We start from the raw sequence: 26291 nt of genomic DNA on the forward strand, positions 1-26291 counted from the left end.
ACTGTGAGCCACTAGCAGTCTCGCGTGTACACGTACATCCGTGTCTCGTATAAAAAGCAATAAATTTTTAAAAATTTCCTCTATGCTCTGGAAGGGACAAAAGGTCAGAGAGAATAAATCAAAAGATTGACGAAAAAGAAGCGCGGAATTAATTCATCTATCACTTGAAAGCTAATGGAAATTTTTTAATCGAAAAACCATGTTTCGCTACGATGTACAAAAAATATATAAGTAAAAATAATTTAAGCTAAAGAATAATGTGAAATTAATTCGGCTGGTACGTAAAAACTAGCGTAATTTCTGAAACGGAAGAACATGCTCGGTCATATCGGGGAGGTAATAAGAAAAGAGACAAAAACAGGATATGTAAAGAAAACCGATAATACGAAATTAATTCCGATGTGTAATTTTCGGAGCGAAAGAGACATGGTCGGGCATTAAAAAGGAACATTTTAGATGGCTTCTTACGGGCGAACCAGAACCAGGAGGTGGAACGATATTGCATATCTCTTTGGCGTCGTCCATAAGTGAAAAACGGTTTGGTGAAATGTGGCTCATAACGACGTCCAAGAGGACGGACGTAACTCGTTTATAACGACATTCGAGGAACGAAGGCGGACAATGGAGGGTGGACACGGTAGGGGAAAGAGAAAGGAAAAGAGAAAGAGAGAAAGGGAGAGGCTCGCGACCAAATTTCGTAATACCCGTTGCAGGATAGTATGCACGTCGCATACAAAACACAAAGTATGCAAATCCTCAGCGCAGCGCGCGGCCGAATTGAAATCCCCGTAGTGTCCGGCAATTACAGACCGTCACGGTGACTCGCTTCCGGAATTGTCTCGAGCACTTAATTACTAATTCCAGCCAAGTATTTCGTTGGCCGGGGGCTTAAATTACACGCATGGCACCTTACACCCACTCCGGTATCCCTGTGTTCATTTTCCGCAAGCACATGAGCGTCGCGATTAATTCGTACATCTAGGCTATGCTGGATGAAATGAATGTCCCTGCGAAATCGTTTTCGTTCGTAAATCATCGTAAAAAGTTAAGATTCAGAATCGTACAGATTAATTTGTGAATATATCTATAGAAAAATATTTTAGCTGGTGGTTTAGGGTAGCTGATTTATTTTAATTAATATTTTTCGATTAACTTCTTTTACAAGCGTTCTCTTCATTCACCTAAATTCAGGGTTCAGCATTGGGACTAGATGGATACTCAGTGAGATCCATTACTTTTCGACTATAGCCAGGAAATTAAAGAGTTATTTGTTAATTCGATGTACGAAATTTTGTTGTAGTCGGAGAAAATTAAAATGGAGATTGCAGGCAACGTTCGTGCTTAATTAGAGAGAAATGGTCGTGAAATACCCGCGTTGGTTGTTGGAAGTTGTTTTAAATCGAGTGAAACATAATTGTTTCTCTTTTTTGTTCTATATCAGGTTGTAAGGAGCTGTGAATGAACTAGAAGTTGCTGGTAAATTGGGTACTAAGGACGTGAACGTTCTTTTGCCATCTGGCTTTATGGAGCACGAAGAAAGCTACGTACTTACTAGCGACTATCCTTAGCGTTCATGCTATTTGAGTTACTTTTTATTTTATAACACTACCAAGTCGTTTTAAATATGTATAGATATTAATGTTTTATTATTTCATATTGTTGTTCTAAAAATTTTCAATTATATTAGAACGTAAAGTCGAAGTCATGTAAAATTAGATTGTCTTGAATTTTATATACTTCAGTCGAGCAAAGTATAAAGATAGATACCAAAATGTCAAGTGTTAGAAATATTTAATACTAGTAAGTGAATAACATTTCCGTCTGAATTTAATGGGATAATTCTAATTTTTATTTCCACTCCTATTATTTTTGTCGATCCGTATCGGAGCTGTTCCGGGGTTCGCGTTCGTTAGATTCCTCTCGAGGAAATCTAAAAACGTCGCCGGGCCCCAGGGATCGGATCCAACCAGATGATCCGTCTTCGCGGAGCGTCGTCCCAAGCATTTGTTAGGCGATGCGGAAAATCGAACGAGAGTTGGATGGATGACAGGAATTCCCGACAACGTTGGGAATCGCGCGGATTGCATGGAACGACAAACGATGACTACAACGACCGCTGCCAGCAGGTGTACTTCATAAAGAAACGGAGAGCTAAACATTGGACGAGACAATTAGAGGATGAGAAAGAAGGAAAGGAACCGTGCAGCTCTTATCCTTGAACGCAAATGGAGTCAATGATATAGAAAATAGTGACGGGTAATTGAAAGAAAGTAAGAAAGACAGTAACATAGCAAGAAATGGAAATGGAAGGATAAATGTTGAAATGTAAGTAAGGAGTAGAAATTATCGTTTCAAAGAAACTGGTATCGTTTGTTGTCAACATTTCTCATAAGTAATTTTCAAAAATTAATGGGAAGTTACAGGATTAAATGTAGGAAAGTAGGAGAGATATACATACGTAATGGAGAGAAAGGGGTGCACGAAGAGGGAGGCGACACTCGGCGAGTAATAGCTCCCAATTACCATAACGCTTGGCTAAGCCGACTAATCGGTTCCGCTTATGTCGACCGGCAAATTATTATTAATCACATTGCACGTGGATTACCGTTTATGTGCATCCATAGCGATGGCATTTGCACTTTGGACCACGTCGGGACGCGTCCGCCTGGCCAGCGCACATCGGTTAGGCAGCATGAATTTCCTAACCGATTTGTGATCTTACGGTTGCTCAGTATTCCCGGTAAAATGCTAAAAGCATCATTGGTAAAGTTGTTTCCCGAAATATTCCCCAAGAAGCTCGATCGAAGACGCGGACGTGCTAACTACAGAGCGGATTTTATGCATTTATAGATATATTTTATTGGCAGTGAATATAAAGAATGTTTGCCATGTTCATAAAAGTATAAAATATTAAAAGATGAGTTGTCCTCGCGATAATCGAAAGAATACATTGGTAGCGAGGATTCAGAATCGAATGATGAAAACCTTCGCCGTGGTCTCGCATCAGAGATTAATTGTTCACCGTAAATCACAACGGAAATTCCATTGGGAGCGACGGGTCGTTGGAGCCCGGGCTGCCCGGGAAAAATTGATAAAAAGAGAGGATTATATTCAGAACAAGTTTCCTTTCGTGAAAAATTGGGTTGCTTCCAGAATCAGAGCTTTTGTGGCAGATTTCGGTACGTCGTGTCGGTGGAGTGAGCTTCCATGAAGCTTGGGGTTCATGTCCGGTCCAAGGTAAGCTCGGCTACGAACTCGAAATCAATAAGCGGAACAAACTGTGTAGGTGGGTAGAGGTCGCTGATAAGATTGAATTTGCAGACTCTGCCACCCTTGTCGGCGAGGAAGGAATGAGTAGGACGAAAAAAAGAATGTGAGAAGAAGAAAAAAGAGAGCAGAGTAAATCTAAAACGGATAAGAGATCACAGTCTCACGAACGTGGTTTCCCACAAACTGGTTCCCCTCTTTTTCCTCCTTCTCTGCGAGGATTCTCGTGTTTGCAGTACCGATCAAGACAGCAATTATTTGATCCGGCTGCTGAGATGTACCCCTTCGCGAATCCCACCCTTTCGGGGCAAAGACTCTTCGCTCCTTTCCCATTTCCATCCTTTCCTCCCCAGATTCATTTTTTCGTTTTTCCATCGGATAACTTCGGATAATTTAATATTCCTTGAAGTGAATTTTAAATATTAAGCGGCATCACTTTAATTATTCATTTCAACCGTCTTTGATGACGCTTTGCGGACAAATGTTTACCATACTGAGTTGCCACAAGTTCACTTAAAAATTCATCATGAGATTTCTCAATTATAAATTATACATACGACCGAAACAGAATTCACATCGCAATCATGCTGGGGTGATAGATGTATCTCCGATTTATGTATTTTACGTATTCTTTTTTAACTAACAATGAAATGAAACACAAAGACAATCATCCATGTACGTGCCAGGTTTTGGCTATTGTAGAGCAAGCTGCGAGATAAATTCGGAGTATCTTGTCGCGCGCAGCCACCGACGGATTCATCGGCGTATTTTAGAGGATACTCGAGTCACCTGAAATATTCACCTAAAGTCGCTGGGTAAGACTCTGGAAAAGCAGACTTCGTTCTCTCTCTCTCTCTTCTGCTGTCTCCCTTTTTCTCTGTTACACCAGTGGCCTCTTGAGGGTTCTGGATTTAAAGTTTAAGGAGACCTCTGCTCAGCGTTGTGCGACGTCGTTGTGCTCCTGGCCGGAATGTCCCTGGGCAATGAACTTGTTCGAGGTCGATACAGCTTCTTCGTCTTCTAGCTCGATAGATTCTATCGTGGCAGTTATAACATTTCACTGTAACTTTCAGCCAGTCATCATTGGATTCAATCTACCATTGTCATTTGTGGAACACCTGCTCCTCGATCGCAATGCATACGAAAGTGTTCGCTTGTTTCCGATCTGCTGGAGATTGGAGGATATAGCCGAGCGAACTTTAGCTCTTGGAATTTCTCTTGTCAATAGTCGAACTTTAAGGATGACGCGTTGATCACTGTGATCGTTTCAAGAGATTGTTGTCGATTGTTTGTGATACAAACGAGGCGAAACGAATTTATGTGTAAGGGAGGAACACAACCGACTTTCGTAGCTAATGCCACGTCCAGATTCAGAGGCAACAAGTTGGTGAAAGTTGTTTAGAAGCCTTGTTGGCGAACGCTTCTGAAAAACTATGACCGTGTAAATAAGGACACGAAGCAATTTTACAGTGTATACCGACGCATTGAGAAAAGTTTTCGCGGCGGGCAACAAGTTGAAGAAGTTTTGCTATGACTGTAGCTGCCACTGGTTCGTGAAACGCGAGGCATTTCGAAGAGTGCCGAACGACTAATCTTACGGCTTCCGGAAACTCAGATATGAAAGTGCTCCGTATAGAACTAAACGTTTTCGCAAGATTCAAACCCAGGAGAACATCGCCGGGTTCATCGGATAAGGGAAGGTAAATTGCTCTGATTCTTCGAACGGTAATCTTTCGCGATAGCGATATTTTAATGCTTGAGGTTACACTCGTGGCGTAATAAAACGAAAGTTTCTACACTTCTTTTTAAAAGAAAATCTTCTGGAGATAAAAAGGATTTAGCAGATACACTATGTTCGTTTTTAAAATTGAATTTTTACAGTTAATTCATAGAATCTTTTGTCTTGACAGAGAGAGAGAGGAGAAGAACACATTTTTTCTTATTTTAAATTAATAATTTAATAATTCTAATTACTTGTTAATTAATTCCCTTTCGAACGTTATGTACTCATGTTTTATGTAAAGAAATGAGTAATAATGTACTCCCATCCAGGATTATTAACTGTCTCGGGGCTTTTGTTTAATTTCAAACAGATTTATTACAAATAGATCTAAAAATTCCTTGATTACGACGTAAAAATAAAATAAAGGTTCATTTCATTCTAGTTTAATATCTGCATACGGAACGTGAAATATGAAATCCATCGAGATAACTCTTGTTTTAGAAATGTACAATATAATTAAAACAGTGTACATTCTGTTCTGCAAATTATAATTAACAAGAACAGTAAGTGTAAGGCAAGTTTAGCAGTATCATGAATATTTCACAATTTGCTCATGGCTGCGTTTATATTTTTTCCACAGTGAAATGAATTACGGAACGTGGAAGGTCGCACAGCTTTTCTTCGTAACGCGGAGGTGAACGCACTTCGGATAGTGTTAGGTGTCGCCCTGTTATTCGGAGGCGTTAGCCGTTTCAATTTCCCGAACGAAGAGGGTAAGAAGAACGGGGCAAGAGAAGGACGAATGGGGAATGATTGTTAGAAATATGAGAAAAACTTTCAACTTCGCACCCTCCCCGCAGTATCATGCCAGCCGTACAGTTAAGACGAAACGATCCATCTCTATCTTCTCTCTTCACCACTTTCGCCCGTTTCCTTCTTTCGTTCTAACCAGAGTATACATACACCCTTTCAGTTACTTTTTACCCTCCCTTTCAGCATCCCTTCCTGTCTCCTAGTACGCGCAGATTTCGCAGTGTATCACGAGTGCTCCGTAGCGTAACCTTTTCGTCATTTTAAAACGCTCTGAAAGCACGTACAGAGTTTTTCGGAACAAAAAGCTGCTTTTCTTCCGGCTACGTTAGTTTTACCGTGCTCTGTTCACCTGCCGACTTACTTTCTTCCTTGCTCTGTTTCACTTTGTTCCTCTTTTCTCGTATGTAGCGTCGCCCGTCGTCGACGTTCGCAATTTCTCAACCGCTCGTGATACGCTCTTTCATGGAACGTGGCCATGTAGCCAACGTGTGTATGTTGATACGTCCGATAAAAGAATCTTGGCGAAGAATCTTCCCGAATTACTTGTAGTAACGTAGATGCTTTTGTTAACCGCCATGCGGCTCAATTTGTCGCGATCAAGAGGCCGCTATCGGGAATTCCGCTTGTTTTGACATATGAACAATATCGGTTTTCAAGGTAGGTATAATTTTGTATTTCAAACCGATGAAATCGACAAAAGAATATTCAAAGTTGATCAGAGATAAATTAAATCAATAATACCACTGCGTCGAATTCCAATTTGCGATTTAATCCTAAAGCCGGTTTCGATCATGGTAAAAAAAGGTTAATCCAACAGCACAGAATCTTCCTAAAGGCAGCTTCCTTTGACCACGGTACCAGCAACGAGATGTATCGTGCTTTCTTTCACGATCCGTCAAGCGTGAGACTACTGAAACGTTCGAGCGGTAAAAGGATTTTCCGATCGTCGGGTGGAACGTAACAGTTTCATTTTCTTTGTCTAGAATCGGACGCGACGGGAGAGGAGGCAGCGGGAGCGCGACGGACGCCCCCGCAGGTGCAAGGATCTAGGTGCGCCTGGAACAATGAACGCAATCAATGCGGTATGGCACCCCCTTCGACGTCAATCAAACGGCTGGCGTACGCGCCACTAGCCCATTGGCCCCGATTGCCTTTTGTCACTCCCCTGTACCCGATAAAGAGAAACCGGACAGAGCGAGATGATGCTAGACTGATCAACGCTGATAACTAGAGCTTTCTGAACCGAGACAATCGTACAAAACAAGAAGCGATGGATAATGGTGGGTGCTAAGTTAGAAGGAGGTGAAAGTAATGCAATGCGTGAACAGAGAGAGACGCGAGATGAAAAAGAAGAATGTGAAATTGAACATTGATAAAGGCAAGGAAATGCGGTGTATGAAGAAGAACGGATAGACGGAGCATGCAAATATGGGCTTGAAGAAATGGAATGAAGTTAAATACAAGAGAATGTAATACGTGAAGGAGAATAGAAGAAAATGCAATTAAAGCAGCTTGAATGAAAAAAAGATATAGAAAAATGGGAACTCAGGGGCTAGCGATGAACGTAAGAGTAAAAGAGAGTGAAACGAAAGAAAATATAATACGTGGGCAGAAAGCATTAGTCAAAAATCTAAAAAAAGACAGGCATAGAAAAAAAGAATGTGTAAAGTCAGAAAGAGGCAGAGGTTGGAAGGAGCAAGCTGGATGAAAATGCAGCGTTATAGAATGAAGAGGGATAGAGGAGGTGAAGAGAAAAACAGAACGATAAATGGAAGGATACAAAGAGAGAGCGTAAGCCTGGGCAGGAGATGACTAGTGAGAGTGGGGATGTAGGGGAACGAAAGGGGAGAGAGAATGGATAGAGAGATTGCAGCGCAATGGTAAATGGGGCGAATTCCAGCCGAATACGACACGCGTGTTGCAGAACTGACCAGTCCACGACCCAGTTTCGGAGGACGTTTCCTTTCTCATCTCTTCTCTCTCTCTCTCTCCCATCATCCCCTCTGCTCCGGACGTGTGGCGGAGCTATGCCGCTACTACCCCTCGTTGTCTATCTTCTTGAATCGAGTGCGTACGTGGACGCGATGTAGATGTATGTATGCATGTACGTATGTACGTATGTATGTTCAAGAGGCAATATATCGGTGAGAGCACGTTGATTCGAACGCACTTCATGGAGGTGGTGGCGCGGTGAAGGGGGTGCGAGTCGATCGATTATCGTAACACGTGAATACCAGGTGAAAGCGGTGATCCTTGTTTCGAGCGTGGATACTCCCCGCTGATTGATTGCTATGTAGAATGCTAATATCCCTACGCGGTGACAGTGCGTAAAACACCGTGTTTACTATAATTGATCTTAAAAGTACAAGACTAGGATTATTCAGATTATTACGGATTTTCATTTAAGTAGTATTGCACATTAAGAGACATTGAAATGCTGAGATGCCTCGTACCAGTCGAATGTACATACATATGTGCCGAGATGATTACGTTTAAACAAGATGAAACGAAATAATTGGGACTTCGTATCGGAAACGACCAATATAATTTCGGTGGACATTTTATCGGAAGGTAGATAGGAATTTCGAGCGGACGCAGGAAATTTGGTACCAATAGAATGTCTAGGAGGAATTCGTCGAATGAATTTTCGGAGCGTGCTCGATAACAGGCTTAAGTGACGTGAGCTACCATTGCATGCGGATTTTAATTATGAAATATAATAACTGCACGATATCGTCGCTTGCACTTTAATTCTCGACGGCCAAAGATATTTCCGGTCCAATCCAATGAGACGAACATGGGTTCATATAGGTACACGATCATGCCTATTCGTGTAAATCTAATTGTAAATTATAATGTTTACGCAACATTTTTAACGAACTAATTTTTACGTCGAACCGACGACTAATTAGTGAATATGTCATATGCGCTTTCTTCACCTTTCCGACGCGGTGACCCGTGAAATAATTGAAGATTCATTCAAGCTGGCTCTTGCTGGATGTTCGACGCTTGAAGCGCGGTCAATAACCTCGGCATTGATCGATAAATGCAACTGTCGCGGTATATAATTATAGATAATACTCTGCAGAAACGTCGCGCGTCGTGTCCCGTCGCCTCGTGTCGCTTCGATTTCCAAATTTTCAACGTCACCCAACCTGACGCGAGGCTACTGCGGAATATCGACGTTCTATTCGATTTCCGAAATAGCTCGTGACATATATAGAATACATGCTCTGTTCAGAATCCCTTATGAACGAAATGCTGGACAAATTTAACTTCACGAGATAAACCAGATAAAAGAGAGGAATATCGAAAATTTTTTTTACACTTCTACACGTCCTCCTTTTAATTTTCTAATATACAATGTGATTTGCGATACAAGGTGAAAATGTACAATTTTAGAGTGGAAGATAATGGAGGTTCGTTTCAAAGTTTATCGCTTTCAGCAGACTTGAGAATCCAACGAAGATGCTTGTCGCAGGGTATTATAGTAAGGAAAGGAGGCGAACGGGGTTTGAAGGTGGACCATGGAGGAAGCAAGGATGGGTAAGGACACCAATGATTTCCCAGGAGGGATCGTCTACTGCTTCTCCGCGTCCTCGTTCGTTCGTTTCTTTCTAGTATTTCCAGTCGTCGTTCTATCATTCTACCCTCGTGGACCACGTCTTAAGCTTGGCAACGTCGTTATTTTGTCTATTCCATTGCCGGCAATTTGTCTTGTTGCCGATAGAACTGGGAAACGAGGAATGCCGCGTGTCTCTGTGGAATTTTAATATTTCACGTTTTTTCGGAGGGCGGAAAATGCCGTGAACGAGGAACTGTGAAAGCGCCACGAGACCAATATACACTCCCTTATGCATTTGCGCATTCCTTAGCTTAGTGCAATGTTGTATAAGCAATGTTACATCGGAAATTATTCATTTTAATTCACGCTTGTATAAATCTCATTAATATATTTTTTAATTAAATCATCAACGAAGTCACGTACTACATACATTTTTATCTAAGAAATCAGTAACAAACTAGAATGTATTAAAACTTAATTGAATGCTCTCACAAAATAACCGTACACATAACTACTTGATTCGGTCCACAACATGAATCTGATATTTTTATAGGTCACGGAACACGTTTCCGATCATTTTTTTTAACTTATCGTTGAACTAAATTGGATCTTGTCGAATAATATTTACCGATGTTTTGCGTCCGTTTCATTTACCAATTACTATTTGCGTTATCGGGGCGAGGTACAAAATTTTGTATCAGCGAATTTCCAGGACATATATTTGTTCGGAAGATAAGTAATATCGCATATCGATACTACGCGCACGAGAGAATTAGAACGGTCGCTATTTTATTCGGCAGAAAATACTTTTTATATTGTTTTTAAAAAATGTAAAATAACAAGCGGAAAACAATGATAAACATTTCTTATTTAATTATATTTACGTTTCAGTTGAATAAATAATATTACACATTTACGTAATTTTAACACTTTCACTGTTCACTGATTATAATTAATTGTATATTGTTATCAATATTAAACTCGTATCTAATGCTCAATAATCGTCACACGAATATTGTATTTTTAGTATTTCATTTTATTAGTATTTTATTATTAGTATTTTTTCTATTTCAGGTTCATTAACGAAGTCAATTTCACCGGAGGTGCAACAGAAACGAATTCTCTATTTTATGACGTTCATAAACTTTCGTCCGATATCATCAATTTATTTTTCCACGGGACGTAGCCGTCGTCGCCGAATGATGACGCAATTCAGAAACGGGAGTCATAACCTGATCCCCTCAAATATATAGAAAGCTACGGTTATACCCCGCTGTGTCCTCCTTCATTTTCTCCCAGTTGGCCAGTTTACCTGCGGGAAGTCTTATCTCGCTGCACCAGGCCGCACTTCGGTTACTCGGCTTGACACCCATCCACCCGCTGAGCCGTAGTACATACAATGCAATCGCGCATTCTTAGAAAAATTTTAGTCTCGCCTTGTGTTCCCGCATTACGGTGACAATAAGACTTTTACTGTACAGATCGGTGTCGTAACTCCACTATCGCGGCTATTTACATTATAATGTTTGTAGTACAGTAAGAAAGACGAGATTAGAGAAGTCAATATTCAGCGTACAGGGAGATGAGTGCCAGACGTTGTGGCACCTGGTTGGCAATATGGACAACGGGAAATGCCATGCTGATCATTAAACAATTATAGCCGAATTTCAAGTGGGCATGAGGGGAAGGGACTTTCCTGACAGAACACTCTGTGACGCTGGACTGAGCTGCACCGTCAGTTTTGACAGATTGACATTTTGATATACAACGCTTACTTTGAGTTAAAATTAGTTTATTTGCGACTCGACGTAGCTTACATATACAGGGCGTTCCAGGAATGATACAATTGTGGAGGGGATGAGTGTACATGAAAACTTAAATCGAAAATATGGAATAATTCTCATTTGAGGCGTAGTCATACCATATCACATTTCAATCAGATTGCAACAGCAGAATTACTATTAAATAATAAAACGGTTATTGTCCACTTTTCGATTTTTCGCTGAGAAATCGTTTATTTGCTCGTTCAAGTATTTGCGAACTTTTCTAAAATGTTCCCAGGTCTCTAAATCAAAATAACGTAGCCCACTATTCACGTGTCAGCCCGTGCCTTTCGAGTATCCTCTGGTACCTGTATAGGCGCTTATCTTGAGACGCCAGCCGCACCTAACATGCTCCTCAGTCTCGTTCCTTGCGATTGATCCCAACCCCTGGCTGCTAGATCGCGAGCTTGCGAACCAATCGGCCATGTATCCGGTTACGGCAACGCGCATGCATGCGTCCATAATTCATGACGTAGGTAATGGTTCGCAGGTGCCGAGCGTCGTCGTCGCCGTCTTGATTGCGAGCTTCTCTCTTCCCGAATTCCCGTGGCGCTATTGAACACGCGATGTTACGTGTCAGCGGCGGCGGAGGTGGGTCGCTAACCGTGTTGCTCTTTTGATAGACCCGAGATCGGTGTCTGATACCGAAGGAGCTCCTAGTTATCGCATTACAGGAGCGTGCTTAACCGGGAGTGCGTGTAATTGAATGCAAACACGTGTGCAGCAAGGAGATGCCTTACCGACTCTGTGTCATGGATAAAGATGTGAAAACGATGGGGTGCGGTGGAATCTATAAGACACGACGGGTGAAGGGTAACGTGAGATCGCTTTTGAACGAACTTTGCAGTAGTGTTCGAATATATGGAGAAATCGTTGGACTCAACGTTGATTAATAATATAGATTACAAAAGTAATTAATTTTTTCCAATTTAAATTGCGCTAGAATTTCCCATTAAATGTATTCTCCGCAAATCTTTCGTCTTTTATTCAAAGAATAACGGGGATTAATTATATGAGATAACCCTCTCATAAAATCCATTTCCTTTCGTTTTCTATTCCTTCCATTAAATATACGTTGTAGAAACTACCGCGCTCTTATTCAAAGCATACGAGAGATTAATTATATTACAGATTATTCTGCAAGCAGCCAGAAACTCCTTATCAACGAGATCAAACTGGAAAGGTCGGATTAACTTCGATGGTTTCGGCGCAGTGAATACGACGTTATCTTTCGCGTTGCAGTAAAATTGGCGACGCCTTTCGGTGTCACGAGGCGTATAAACACGTATAAAGGTTACTCCTCGTGTTAGATGGTCTACGGCGATAGTCACGGTTTAACGACGCCGACCCCTGGTAATAAGAGGCGTCCGGGTATATAACTGCAACCACCACGCTGCGCTGCTCCGGCAACGAAAGCCTCGAACCAAGAGCCGAGTCCGCGTACCTTATCGGTGGCGCTTATCTACTTCGCCTGCGAACCGGTACACACGACAGGCCATTCCTTACTTCCATTTATTCGCTATCCCCTCTGCGAAATGAGATCACAGATTTGTATATTGCTGTTCAGAGTTTCTTGACAGACCTACCGTGTTTCTATTCTACTTATTAGAATATCAGTTTCTATTGTTACAAAAATTTATGGTATCTACTTTTCTTCCTAATATTTCGGGAACTAATAAATAGCTAGAAATAAATGTTTAAAGTTTAGTTTTTTTTCAATCTTCTCTAAAAATTTCTAGCCAATCGACAACGTGGTCCTTTCGGAAGACTTCACAACTATTTAATATCTGGTAGAGCGATTGTACGCAACGAGGACACAACGTCACTTTTGAGAACAAAAGATTCAGAAGTCTCATCTCGAGCCAAACTCAAAAGTTGAACGGAGAAAAAGCGAAATGGGAGAAAAATGGAAAATATATTCTGATTTGCGGTTCTCGGTCGAGCCGGGAGTACAAAATGGCGTTGCGGATGCCGTAGCGATGAAATTTCGTCTTGCTGAAAACAAGCAGGAATTTCGGCGAACGATTGCGAATAGCCGGGAAATGGGGTGTACGTATAGTCGAGTTGCGATTCAGTCACGTTCCATCGTGAATTCCATTCTCTGTTAAAAGTCTCATTGAGGTCGCGGCAGGCTGGAATCTCTCGTGCGCCAATGGATACAACTATAGCAGCACGACGAACGAGCGAAAACGAATCTAACAGCGAAAACCGAACCAGGACAGGGAGAAAGGTGAAAAGATGCAGGCGAGAGAGAAAGGGAAAACGGTACGAAAGGTGGGATTGAATTGCAAGCCCGGGGGTAGCGGCTGGGCGGTGGAAGCTCGAACTTCATCCGCGTAAGGATAATGGGGCAACGACACCGCGTCGGAGGAAAACAATATGTAAATCGTTCGTTCGCCTCCTAATCAAAGTCAGAATCCGCGACGCGGACTCCCGTGTCTCCCTAACGACGCAATCTAAATTCCGAACACAGCTTTCCGAACTACTGCCAAGTTATACATCTCAGTTAGTTGAAGAAAATTGTCTGTGTCACTCGGCAAACGGGGATCGCTGTTGCACCGGCTAAATGTGTTAATCGATGAATATCATTTTCCTATTAGAAAATGCCTTTCATCACATAAGTTTTTTTTATAAGTAATACATTTTTTTATTCTTTTCTCTAGAGAATTCAAAGGTTTTCTCATTTTCTAAACAAATATTAAAAAACGATTGAGTTCTTTTATTCAAAGAATAACGGGGATTAATTATATGAGATAACCCTCTCATAAAATCCATTTCCTTTCGTTTTCTATTCCTTCCATTAAATATACGTTGTAGAAACTACCGCGCTCTTATTCAAAGCATACGAGAGATTAATTATATTACAGATTATTCTGCAAGCAGCCAGAAACTCCTTATCAACGAGATCAAACTGGAAAGGTCGGATTAACTTCGATGGTTTCGGCGCAGTGAATACGACGTTATCTTTCGCGTTGCAGTAAAATTGGCGACGCCTTTCGGTGTCACGAGGCGTATAAACACGTATAAAGGTTACTCCTCGTGTTAGATGGTCTACGGCGATAGTCACGGTTTAACGACGCCGACCCCTGGTAATAAGAGGCGTCCGGGTATATAACTGCAACCACCACGCTGCGCTGCTCCGGCAACGAAAGCCTCGAACCAAGAGCCGAGTCCGCGTACCTTATCGGTGGCGCTTATCTACTTCGCCTGCGAACCGGTACACACGACAGGCCATTCCTTACTTCCATTTATTCGCTATCCCCTCTGCGAAATGAGATCACAGATTTGTATATTGCTGTTCAGAGTTTCTTGACAGACCTACCGTGTTTCTATTCTACTTATTAGAATATCAGTTTCTATTGTTACAAAAATTTATGGTATCTACTTTTCTTCATAATATTTCGGGAACTAATAAATAGCTAGAAATAAATGTTTAAAGTTTACCTTTTTTTCAATCTTCTCTAAAAATTTCTAGCCAATCGTCAACGTGGTCCTTTCGGAAGACTTCACAACTATTTAATATCTGGTAGAGCGATTGTACGCAACGAGGACACAACGTCACTTTTGAGAACAAAAGATTCAGAAGTCTCATCTCGAGCCAAACTCAAAAGTTGAACGGAGAAAAAGCGAAATGGGAGAAAAATGGAAAATATATTCTGATTTGCGGTTCTCGGTCGAGCCGGGAGTACAAAATGGCGTTGCGGATGCCGTAGCGATGAAATTTCGTCTTGCTGAAAACAAGCAGGAATTTCGGCGAACGATTGCGAATAGCCGGGAAATGGGGTGTACGTATAGTCGAGTTGCGATTCAGTCACGTTCCATCGTGAATTCCATTCTCTGTTAAAAGTCTCATTGAGGTCGCGGCAGGCTGGAATCTCTCGTGCGCCAATGGATACAACTATAGCAGCACGACGAACGAGCGAAAACGAATCTAACAGCGAAAACCGAACCAGGACAGGGAGAAAGGTGAAAAGATGCAGGCGAGAGAGAAAGGGAAAACGGTACGAAAGGTGGGATTGAATTGCAAGCCCGGGGGTAGCGGCTGGGCGGTGGAAGCTCGAACTTCATCCGCGTAAGGATAATGGGGCAACGACACCGCGTCGGAGGAAAACAATATGTAAATCGTTCGTTCGCCTCCTAATCAAAGTCAGAATCCGCGACGCGGACTCCCGTGTCTCCCTAACGACGCAATCTAAATTCCGAACACAGCTTTCCGAACTACTGCCAAGTTATACATCTCAGTTAGTTGAAGAAAATTGTCTGTGTCACTCGGCAAACGGGGATCGCTGTTGCACCGGCTAAATGTGTTAATCGATGAATATCATTTTCCTATTAGAAAATGCCTTTCATCACATAAGTTTTTTTTATAAGTAATACATTTTTTTATTCTTTTCTCTAGAGAATTCAAAGGTTTTCTCATTTTCTAAACAAATATTAAAAAACGATTGAGAAAACGGACATGGTATTTAATGGCAAATGGTGCCATTGTTGGGTTAATTTTTAAATAAAATATTCGAGACAAGCGTTCCTACGAATATTTTTTATCTTCTCTTACTATAAATATTTAATAATATTGCAGTATAGTATGAAGAAGGTAATTGAAGAACAGAAAGAAAGAAAGACGGAGGAAGGTCAGAGATAGAGTCGCGTAGAAGCTTTGGGATGGTGTAACGTAGTTGCATCGGGGACGAACTCGCGTAGAAATGACTTCCGTAACTTCCGTTGATGTTGCTTGTCTCTTCTTCCCAGTCCTTTTCCTTTGCCTTTTTCTCCGCCATCTCCCTGGTGCATAAGCGATTCGAGGCAAGCAGCTCGCGACTCTTTTCAGCCAACTCTTCGGCTAAAAATTGGATTTCATAGAAATGCAAGAGTCGCTTGCGGGCGTGCATCGGCAGAAAAGGGCAGACTGCGTTCTGTTCTTCACTCTAGCTGCGTTCTAACATTTTTCGAATGATCTGAGCGCGCCCATATATCCTTGTAGATGCATGGCTCCATCGATGAATATGATCCTAAATATATGGGCCAAAGTCGTTTCCTACAATTTTATCCCCCACGGAATTGATGCGCTCTCCGTTGCATGAAAGACGATAGTCTCACGGATCACGTTCGAGAGTAAAATTTAATTCTACTCGCATTCCCATAGTTTCGTTCGCTTCAGAATTTGTACGTAACTTCTACGATAGTAAGATTTGGGAATATGAATACATTTCACTATTCATCTCGCGTTATGCTTTGGAAAGAAAATAATAATTGGTTGGGGAAAAAATATTTTCATAAATTAAGATATAATGGGAATACATTTTTATTGAATGGCAGCAATTTATTTACTGTCATAGTTTATTATTTATTTCGATCTTTACATATTCGGCCACCTCAGCATATTCGAGACTATTTACGCAACTGTTGCGGCATTTAATTGTTACGAAATGATAAAAGCTGTATCATTTTTCAGTAAATAAATACGTATTATCAGTGACTGGTTGCAGTTTTTTCAAAATGTTCAGTAGAAAATGCGTTAATGGAGTAAATTTGGAATAATAGTCTTACATGGAAGATGACAGAAGATCGTCACACAAAACGACACATACTTAATTTAACAAAAGATCTATAAACAATTTAAGAAAATGTACTTGATTTTCTTCACAATCCTATTCAATTTAATCTATGATATAATAATCAGGAATAATTGAAAGAAGGCTTTCATTCGAATAGCGTGTTTCGAAAATTGAATTTCTCGTGTTCTGTCCGGGATTCACTTCAGATTTCTTGCGCACGCCCGAAACACACTCTGAACACATTCCGCCAATTCATTTCGCCAAATAATGTATTCATCCCGTTTGATCCGCGCGTAACGCGGAATGTAGTTAACCGCGGATTTCAATTTGAAATCTCAATTTACGAGAGACAGATAGGAGGACGCTGCAAAAGATAGAAAAAAATATGAGCGGAAAAATGAAAAAAATGCCGATTCGACTGCGGCTGTGTACGTATGTGTACGCGAGTGGCGGGCTGGCGATGAATAATTCAACGGGGGTTTGGCCCGTATTCTAAGGACGCGCTTGTGCGATATATTACGCGGGTTCGCGAGTTCACAAGGCCGAATCGCGCGTGTGCTATTTCGACCGGTAATAAAATGGGGAGACACAGATGAAGACCACCGATCGGTTACTGTTCGGCCACGTTCACGTTTATGGCACCGAGTCGTTTTCATTTGCATGGGACCGCGGGTGTATCTCGCCGAATCGATATCACGGCGAATCGAGTCGAGAGTGAGAAAAAATTCACGACGTGGGAAAAGGGTAAACGTTGACATTACCGATTTCGAAGTTATATTCATAATGAAAAATGAACTACGAAATATTACTCCGAAGAGGAGCAATGAGTTTTTGGTCTTTTGTCATCGCGGAATAGTTAAATGTTACTGAGTTCGTAGATTGCGAAGTTTGTAGATTTGCAGAACAAGTATCATCACAGTCTATAGGATGCGTCTACTTGTATACCTCCCTTGTTGTAATATGTTGTTTTTTATCAATATTTTAAAGCGTCATTAATCTTTACGAACAACTTCTGAAAACATCTATCTTATTACGTGTTATATGGACACAAGTAAAGCTTTTCATAATTTCCTCAAAACTTTTGTGTCTAAATAGAACTCAAAAGAATTTTATAGAACTAACACGATATTAAAGTCCGAACGAGAAAGAGCTGGACAAAGGTAGTAGGAACAAGCGTGGCGTGCAAACGAATTCGTCGTGGAGCCTTTGAGAATCGCATTGCAAGTAATTCACTCAAAAGAAAGATAGGAAGGTAGTCAGAAATGGAAGACGTGGGGGTGAAAATCTTGCCAGGGCGCGTCAATGTAAACGAAAGAACTGACCGTACGACGAGAGACTGAATATTTTCATCTTCCTCTTTTCCTTTGCCAGCTGAATTTTGAACGTCCGGTTCGCAGCTGAAGGGCTGACACACAGAGAAAGGGTGACGTGTCGACGCGACGTTTCGCTGCGTTGAAGTATCGGCATGTAAAGACTACGTAACGTTCATAGGACGCTTGAAATTACCAGGCCTGGCGGCTGCCTGACAAACGACGAAAAATTTAGCGGTAATCTCGAGCGGTCTCCGTACGAGGACGAGGCAATTCCCTCGCTACCCGGTAGACGTTGCTCGCTTTATGTGCTCGCCTCTTTGAATCGCGTGCACCAACAACCTTCCACCCTCTCGCGTACCTCCTCTCCTTCCTTCCCAACCCCGTCTGTCCACCTTTTGCGCGCACTACACCGCGTTCTGCCCCTCCCTTTATCTCGGCACTCCCGTTCGAACCTCGCCTCGTCCCCCTTCTCGTCCTTTCATCTCTCCTGCCTCATCTTTCTCATCCGCCTTTCTTCCGCGCCGGACCGGAGGGCCTGTACCGTACAATCGCCGGGCAAAGTTTTCGTCTGGAAATTTCGATGAGGATGCCGGTTCCGCGCTTACTCTCTGTCCAACCCTCAACCCGCTATCCAACCACCGCGTACCGTCTCCGTCCTCGCCCCTCGGCGGTCGTCGCACGAATAGATAGAGCAAAGGAAGACTTCGCGGGGAATAAATTTTTCGACGATTCTCTCTCGTTCCGACTGGCCGAGTCAACGACCAACGGAGAATATTTTACGCCGTCGGGCGAGGTTGAAGGGGGATGAAGCCGAGTCTGATGAAAATATTAGCGGTACCGTGCGGTAAGAGCGAAGCGGCGAGGTTTCTTGCTGCTCGGGAAGCAAGAACAAAGATGACAGCGGAATAATGAGGCGGCAGAACGATCGGAAACACAGGGCTCCGTCCGTGCACGACGGAGCGTACGAAGCACATTTAAACTGTGGCAAGACCGAACTTTTCATTTTTCCTTCCCGGTCCTTTTATATGCGTCGGTGGTGAATAGCGATGGGATCCTTTATCTTTACACGATGTAGACTCCAGTTCTTACGTTAATATTTTTTCATAAAAATTCTTTGAGATCGAGATCAATTTCCATGATAGAATACGGTTTACAAACCTGCACATCTGTTAGAATACGCTACTCTTATAAGATTCGTACAAACGAAAGTAACATCTCTAACAGGCTTATCCGTGAAGGGTATACAAAAATCTGTGAGCTCTACTGTTCGTCGTGGGAAAGGTAAACAGGCGCGCACGTATAAAGAGAAGCGTAAGAGGAGAGGGATAAACGCTGAAACGTGGAACATCCTTTATATTTGATCGCAGGATACGTTTACATCTATTTCGAAGGAAATTGGAAGAAAGCTCTGGATAGAAGAAAGAGGATAGCGAATGTTGTTGGATGTACATAGTATATAAATATTTGTATTCTCCGACAGATAAAAATAAAATGAATAAAATACTAATACAAATGTTTGATTTTCAACTCAAATGTTCATACTTGGCATTATGTTAAGCTCGACGAAGGTAGGAAGCTAACGAGGTAGAAAAATCAGAGTCTTCAACAAACCGTTACGCAAGTAACAGGAAGAAGAAAGAAATTCGAAACAAAAAATCCTGCCATTAAACAGTAATATTTACGTAAGCGTCTGTTTCGTGTACACGGTAAGAAGAGAATGTTCTTCTTTGAGAGCGCGCTTCTTCTTGTTCGCATGAAATATTAACCGAAATAAATGTACACTTAGCCCGTGCTTCGAGGAACACGGGAAGTTCATAGTCGGACAAGGTTGGAAAGAACTCAGCTTTGCAGAGAGGAGTTCGTTCGAAATAATACAAAGGGCATGCATAATTCCCCGTATACATTATAATGTGCTCCATCTGTTATGGGAACTGGGTGCGTTCCTGCAATTTGCATTTAACTGCAAACGTACGTCGACGAAATGTTTGAGAAATTATGCGGCAGCTACGCGAAACCTCGTTTCCCGATTCTGGACAAATGTTACAATTAAGCAAAAGAGCCTTTGAGTGCACGACTGGAGAAAAAAGAGAAAAGATGAACAGGGAAATAAAAGGAATGTACAGAGTAAACCGGTTAGGGAAAGTTATAGCGAAACGGTCGAATGCGGGCGGGCACAGTACAAGTATGTATATGCACTGTTAATTCGGGTACAAAAAAGGGGGTCGTAGTACCCGGGAGGGAAATGTTTCGCAGCATTCAACGGATGCACGAACGATTCCATAGAACGCGAAATGGCAGCTGTAGCGATAGTTGAAAAAGCAACAGAAACGATGGTTATGCTGGTACGAGTTACGCGATGTATTTTCGTGAAACTGCCTCTAACGAGCAGATACGCAACGATCCGACAGGTCTTTTACCGTAATTTATTTCTCCGCGTCTGAAACGTTTACAGAATTTACCTGTATAACATGAAATTAGAATGCAATGGAAAAACATTTGGTAAATGTAACATCGACGAATGAGTTACCTTTGTTCCGTTAACTATTAAAAAAAACTCAAGCTACTGAATAATTTTTATTTTGAAATAATTAAAAACTTGTTAAAAATGTCAACCCTGATGGTAGGAATAACTCGCTGAGATGCAGATTGACGACAGTTGAGCAACTGTTGGTAGTACGTTTAGCAATTGTGTCCCAGTTTATACGCGTATGTACCTCCAAGATATATGAAATTCAAGTACAATCTTTGCATAATTCATAAAGCAAGTAAAAATATAAGGTGTACGTATGAGTTGCACATTGCAGTACACAACATTGCATAACACAAACAGTGTTGTCATGTCTTACATACAATCCCTACATATTTATCAGTGATAAGTTCTCGGAATTCAATTCGTGTCTCTTTGCTTTCGCACGAGTGATCTTATTCGACTCCGTCGTCCGACGGTTGATTCCAGAACGAGAAAACTGTCTCAATTCACTTCGTGCCATGCCGCGTCCGTCCAGATAACGAAATATTATTGTCTCTTATGATTGATACATCTATATATGTATGTATGTCCCGGATGTTTGTCTTTTGAACTAGAAGCTTTTGTTAACCGAGTCAGTGAGCTGCTTGTGTTTGCACCTGTTGACTCCGCCGTGTTCTTGCGAAGCGAGTAAACTTTTACTTTCTCCCTCGTATGTAACTCCACCCGTTCAAACTCTTAAACGGAGACGAAATATTTGATCTTGAACTGAAAACTCGTTCAAACACGACCGACATTCCAACTTTAGAATCCTCGGATATGCGAATGTATCTACTGGAATTCGATCATTATCCGCATGTAAAACTGACTCAATTTCAAAATCTAAATAAATTCATATAATTATTTACACGTTGTTGTGAAATTTTTCGTGAAAATTTGATTTTGTTCAAGATTCAATAACTCAACCAAAAGTCGTCGAGCAATAGATTAGATAAATAAAATAATGAACGCAATGGAAGTGCTTTGTAAGATTGTCACGAGCAATGTTCATCATTCGTCGTAATCAAATTGCATCTCTTTGAAACACGTCTCAAATACTAGTCGAGCAATCACGGTACAAACAAGCGACGCAACGGATGTCTTCGACTTCTCCGTTTTCCTTTGCCCCTTCCCCCTCCGCTTTTATCTGTTGGTACACTTTGCTTGTTTGTACTCGTAGCCTCGTTAGAGGCACGCTTCAATACTTCTAACGAGGAACGAACGAGAACGAAGGGTAGACCGGCCAAGCTAATCCAAAATATATTACCAGGGCTTTATACCTTTGTATCTAACTCCGAGTTGTTACCCCGCCGGGGGTGGCGCGCGCTCCCCTACTCTTTTTTCATCGCGCTATCTCCTTTTTTTCACCGCCTCTCTCCCCCTCGTGTTTCACCCGACCAATACTAAACCCCTTTACCCCGGAGTTATTACCACACCGGGACCGAGAACCGCAATCCCCACACGCATAGAAAACAGCTTGGCCACGCTCGAAATGAATTCGAATCGTATAGAATTTAAAAGTCCGCAGGTGAAAGACGTATCTGTGCGCGAGAAAAGCATTCCGATTCGTACGTGTACATTCATTCTCGAAAACGCAGGATCGTGTATGTGTGCATAAAAATATCTGGAATACTCGGTCCAGAATTCCGGTCGTTTTTTTTTTTTTTATCACTTCATCCGCCGTGCATATGTATCAAAAGGAAAATAATCGATAAATTCTGAGATTTATTCGAGTAGCCTACGATCCTTGACTATCATACTTGTACTCCAGAATAATTGTATGGGTCAAACAAAGAGGATATCATTGTGATCAGATAAAATAGTAAACGCAAATAAAATACNAAATGGAATTGCTGAAAGTTTAAGATCGATAATCGTTTATATATATTCTATATATATTATATGTACATGGGTATTGCCAGGTACGGCAAAAATGTCACTCCGAACGAGGCGTAGAACGATTTGGGAAAATAAAACTTTTTACGTTCACGAATCGCGGATCTAAATGTCGCACCGCGGAGGAAATGAAAAATGTCGCTGCCAGTCGTAAAACTAAATTAAGTCTTGTCCCGTAAAATGAACTGCACTTTTTTCCCAACCAGACGTTTAGCCACCGTTAAGTCTGGTTTCTAGCGCGGTGCAATGAGGTAGAGTGTCAATGTTACTCATTAAATTGGGCAAAAATAAGGATTTACGAGAATCAACTTTTCGTTCAGGAAGGGACGGAGCTAGATGATCGATTTAAAATATATTTGATCTATCATGGGTACAGAGCGCGGACGAATCAAGGGCTGATTACCTTGGGAGACGTAGGATATTAAATGGTCGGAGTGTCAGTCCCCAGGAGCTACAGGATAAAGGTTTCCGAACAGCTGAGGTCAGGTATACCCAGGTGCTGCTAGGATAAAGAGTTTGCAGGGGAACCAAGGGCTTGATACCTTGGGAGATGCTGGCAAGTTGAGAGACGTGCACACGAACTAAGGGCTGGATGCCTTGGGAGCTACAGCCGCTAGCCAGGAAAGCCCAGTCCCTGAGAGCCACTAGGTAAAAAGGTTGTTTAGACTCGCAAGTAGTCGTGATCGATACACGTTGAGAGGCTAAGGTGTATCGATTGATAAAATACTCAGGTTTTAAAGTTAGTTCGAAAAATTAGAATAATAAATATGAAAACTTAATCATAACCATAAATCCATATTTTTGGACAGTTTAATGAGTAACGTAGACATTCTGCCTTATCGCGGTGCTATTGGAGTCTACTCTCTTAAACATCGTTACGATACATGCACCGTAAAACTAATTGAAGCGCGTGACGCTGCAGCGATATTCAATAATATGCCAGGCTCTGACCAGTCAGTATTGATTAACAATTAAACGTGACACGTTATATAAACGTGTCCGTCCAGGCGTTCATTCGTTTCCACGCGTTCTTGAAATTGCTCCCTTAGACTGTGCGTCAGCTAATGCTGTGCACCTATCCCGGATCATATATCTTTTGTCAAAAACAGTTGTTTTCTGTTGCATATACGACATGGTGCTCAGTTATTCAGCCTTGAATATTTCTGACTGGATCGTGAAATAATACAAGACTTGTAAATAATATTTTTCAATGAGTCGTTTTGTCATTAAATCGTAAATAAATAATAAATGACTATCAAATTGAATACGTTTGACCTAATTATTATTTAATATGGAAATGTTCAATTAAATACAATAGCCATCACCGCACATCGCAGGTCGTGCGTAGAAATTGTGCAATATGCAAAATTTACTGCTAATTGCTTCTTCACCGCGATTCGCAGCCCGACTGTGGCTATAAATAGGTAACCAAGATATTCGTGTGCGAATGACGGCGTGCGAGCCGGTCCAACGATATCGAAATTAATTAAATCCAGCATTCTTAATTAAATCAACGTATATACTGGAACGAACGTATTGTCTTTGTGACGCGAATGTCGTGCTCGCTCTACCATTAGTATATCATATGATATTTGATTTCATCGTCGACCTAGTTCCCCGTCACATTCCTGCGATCTTTGATCTCTGGCGAGCGTTGTACTCAGTTTACACGAGACTGACCAAGGCATCACCAGCGGAATTTCACGTTTTACCTTTTTCTTTTTTCTGCCACCGGCGGATGTAACGTCCTCGTGCTCTAATTGCCCCACTAACGTATTCTTCTTGCATTTTCTTTTTGTTTCAGCGAACGAGTTAACGCGAGATACTGGGTGGAAAATCGGGCTGCGTTGGTGGTGTGTTATAACTCTTTGCTACTCCGTGAGCTAGCTAGAGTTCCATTCTTTTGGGTATCGATCTCATTCGCTTAAGGACGTTCATCGACTCAATTTATTTACCATATAAATAATTCAAATTTGAACCATGTGCACTTATTGTTAGTATCATTATCTATTTATACTTTGAATTTTAGCAATGACGCTAGGCTTCTTGTGATTTTAATCATTGATAAATAATATTTCAAAGACTCAGTCATGAAGAAATGTTCTATACATTTAAACGTAATATAAAACATTGAAAATATAAATTAATGGTGTTGTGTTGCGCCAGCGATTAGTTGTTGACGAGAATCAGGAAAACGCTTCGAAAACACGTTTGAATGCGAAACGTGGATTTGTTAAGAACTATTCAGGAATTATATAGTGTTTGACAGGTATTAGTCGTTGATTGTTACTCGTCTTCCATTCTTCTCAGGGGGAAGCTACTTCGGAGCTACTTCGAATTACCTGTGATGTAGGTCAACGTGCAGCTATCAACTTGCACGCGCTTCGTTGTTTGGCTCGTTATGCCTAGGTATGCATATACTAGAGTATGAAACTTAAGACCATCCGATTATTTAGCCCAAAATAGCTGTTCCGATATTTACTAGTTTGGATGTGCTGTTAAATGCAAAATATAGTTTTGCAAATCAATACTTTAATCTTGCACTACGTCCCAATAGGAAAGCAGCTGAATCTTAGAATTATCTACTTTCCTCTTTATTATCGATAATCATACGGATAAAATTGATATTTTATTCATTCTAGTCGAGGTGATAAATGCCACTCATGAGAACGAGCGAGCGAACGCTTTACAATAATTGGAACTGTGAATCGTTTAAAACAGCCTTTAGCAGATCGCAATTAGCAGTGTTCGCATTCCCTCCCGATTTCCGTTGATATAATGCATACGATATTGTAAGACCATGAATTTCATAACTTTATAGGAGACGCGATGCGACGTAAATTGAACAAATGAACGTTTACACCCATGGATGCATCCTATTTGCAGAGCATTAAGACAGTAAATGTACTCGAGTAAATATCTCTCTGAGTAATTAGACTTAGCATTTCGCCTGTGAATGTTAAATTCGAGAAGAGCTCATCTTTCGAGGAGTAAGAATGTATTATGTACGTTAAATAAGCAGAATTGAATAAACATACAGAATTGAATTCCTGTTTAAAAATTTATAACATATTCTAAATATGAAAAATATGAAGTTTTTTTTCTTTCTAACACATAATTCTGTGCCATCGTTTTTATCTAATCCTTTTTAACTAAAGATAATTCATAGCTCAGTTTGATCCACGCCGGAACTGTAATTTTTATCGGAAATTAGAAACTATCTCGTAAAGCTCATTCGAACGGCACTCGATTCCTTCCTCCCTTCGACAACGATCTCGTTCATCTTTTTTCAACCCTTACTCTCACTACTTCCCGTTTCGTTTACCACGATTCACGATATACTTACCGAGCTGAATACAAACCACGTCCACGTCAGAATTCATCTGACGTCGGTAAACGTCGAGTCTTCGACATCAAAGAATGTTGGTACACACACCACTCCCTCCTCTCACCCGGTATCGCAACCCCTTCTGTCCACGTCTATTTCCTCGACAATGATCCTCGACCCTTCCTCTCGGTTCCTTTCCTTCGCATTCGTTCAAAGAAACGTCCATTCACCGACGTTACCATTATCGAGACCGTTCACCGTTTATTTGAATCGCGCTGTATTTACAAAATAATACATATATCCACATAGCGTATATATCGTGCGGTATATTTTTATCGGCCGATCGCATCGGGCCGCGTCATCGATTCGTCGCAACCGAGGCGCAAAAGCTTCGGCGTGAAACAGAAAGAGACAGTCATGGAGGAACGGTTAGAAAATGAGTGAGACGAAGGCGATGGTATACGCGGAAGAGCGATGAAAACGAAGCAGGGTGCTGAGAGAG

The 26291-nt window shown here is 41.4% G+C and overlaps 1 protein-coding gene across 11 annotated transcripts in view; it reads right to left on the reverse strand.

The window, feature by feature from the left end:
• Positions 1-26291, reverse strand: part of Dscam2 (Down syndrome cell adhesion molecule 2) — a 97603-nt gene that overhangs the window by 36897 nt on the left and 34415 nt on the right. The window lies entirely within an intron of this gene.

Source organism: Ceratina calcarata, unplaced genomic scaffold (assembly GCF_001652005.2).
Source record: "Ceratina calcarata isolate Rehan_Ccalc_2016 unplaced genomic scaffold, ASM165200v1 scaffold328.2, whole genome shotgun sequence".
Lineage (NCBI taxonomy): Eukaryota > Metazoa > Arthropoda > Insecta > Hymenoptera > Apidae > Ceratina > Ceratina calcarata.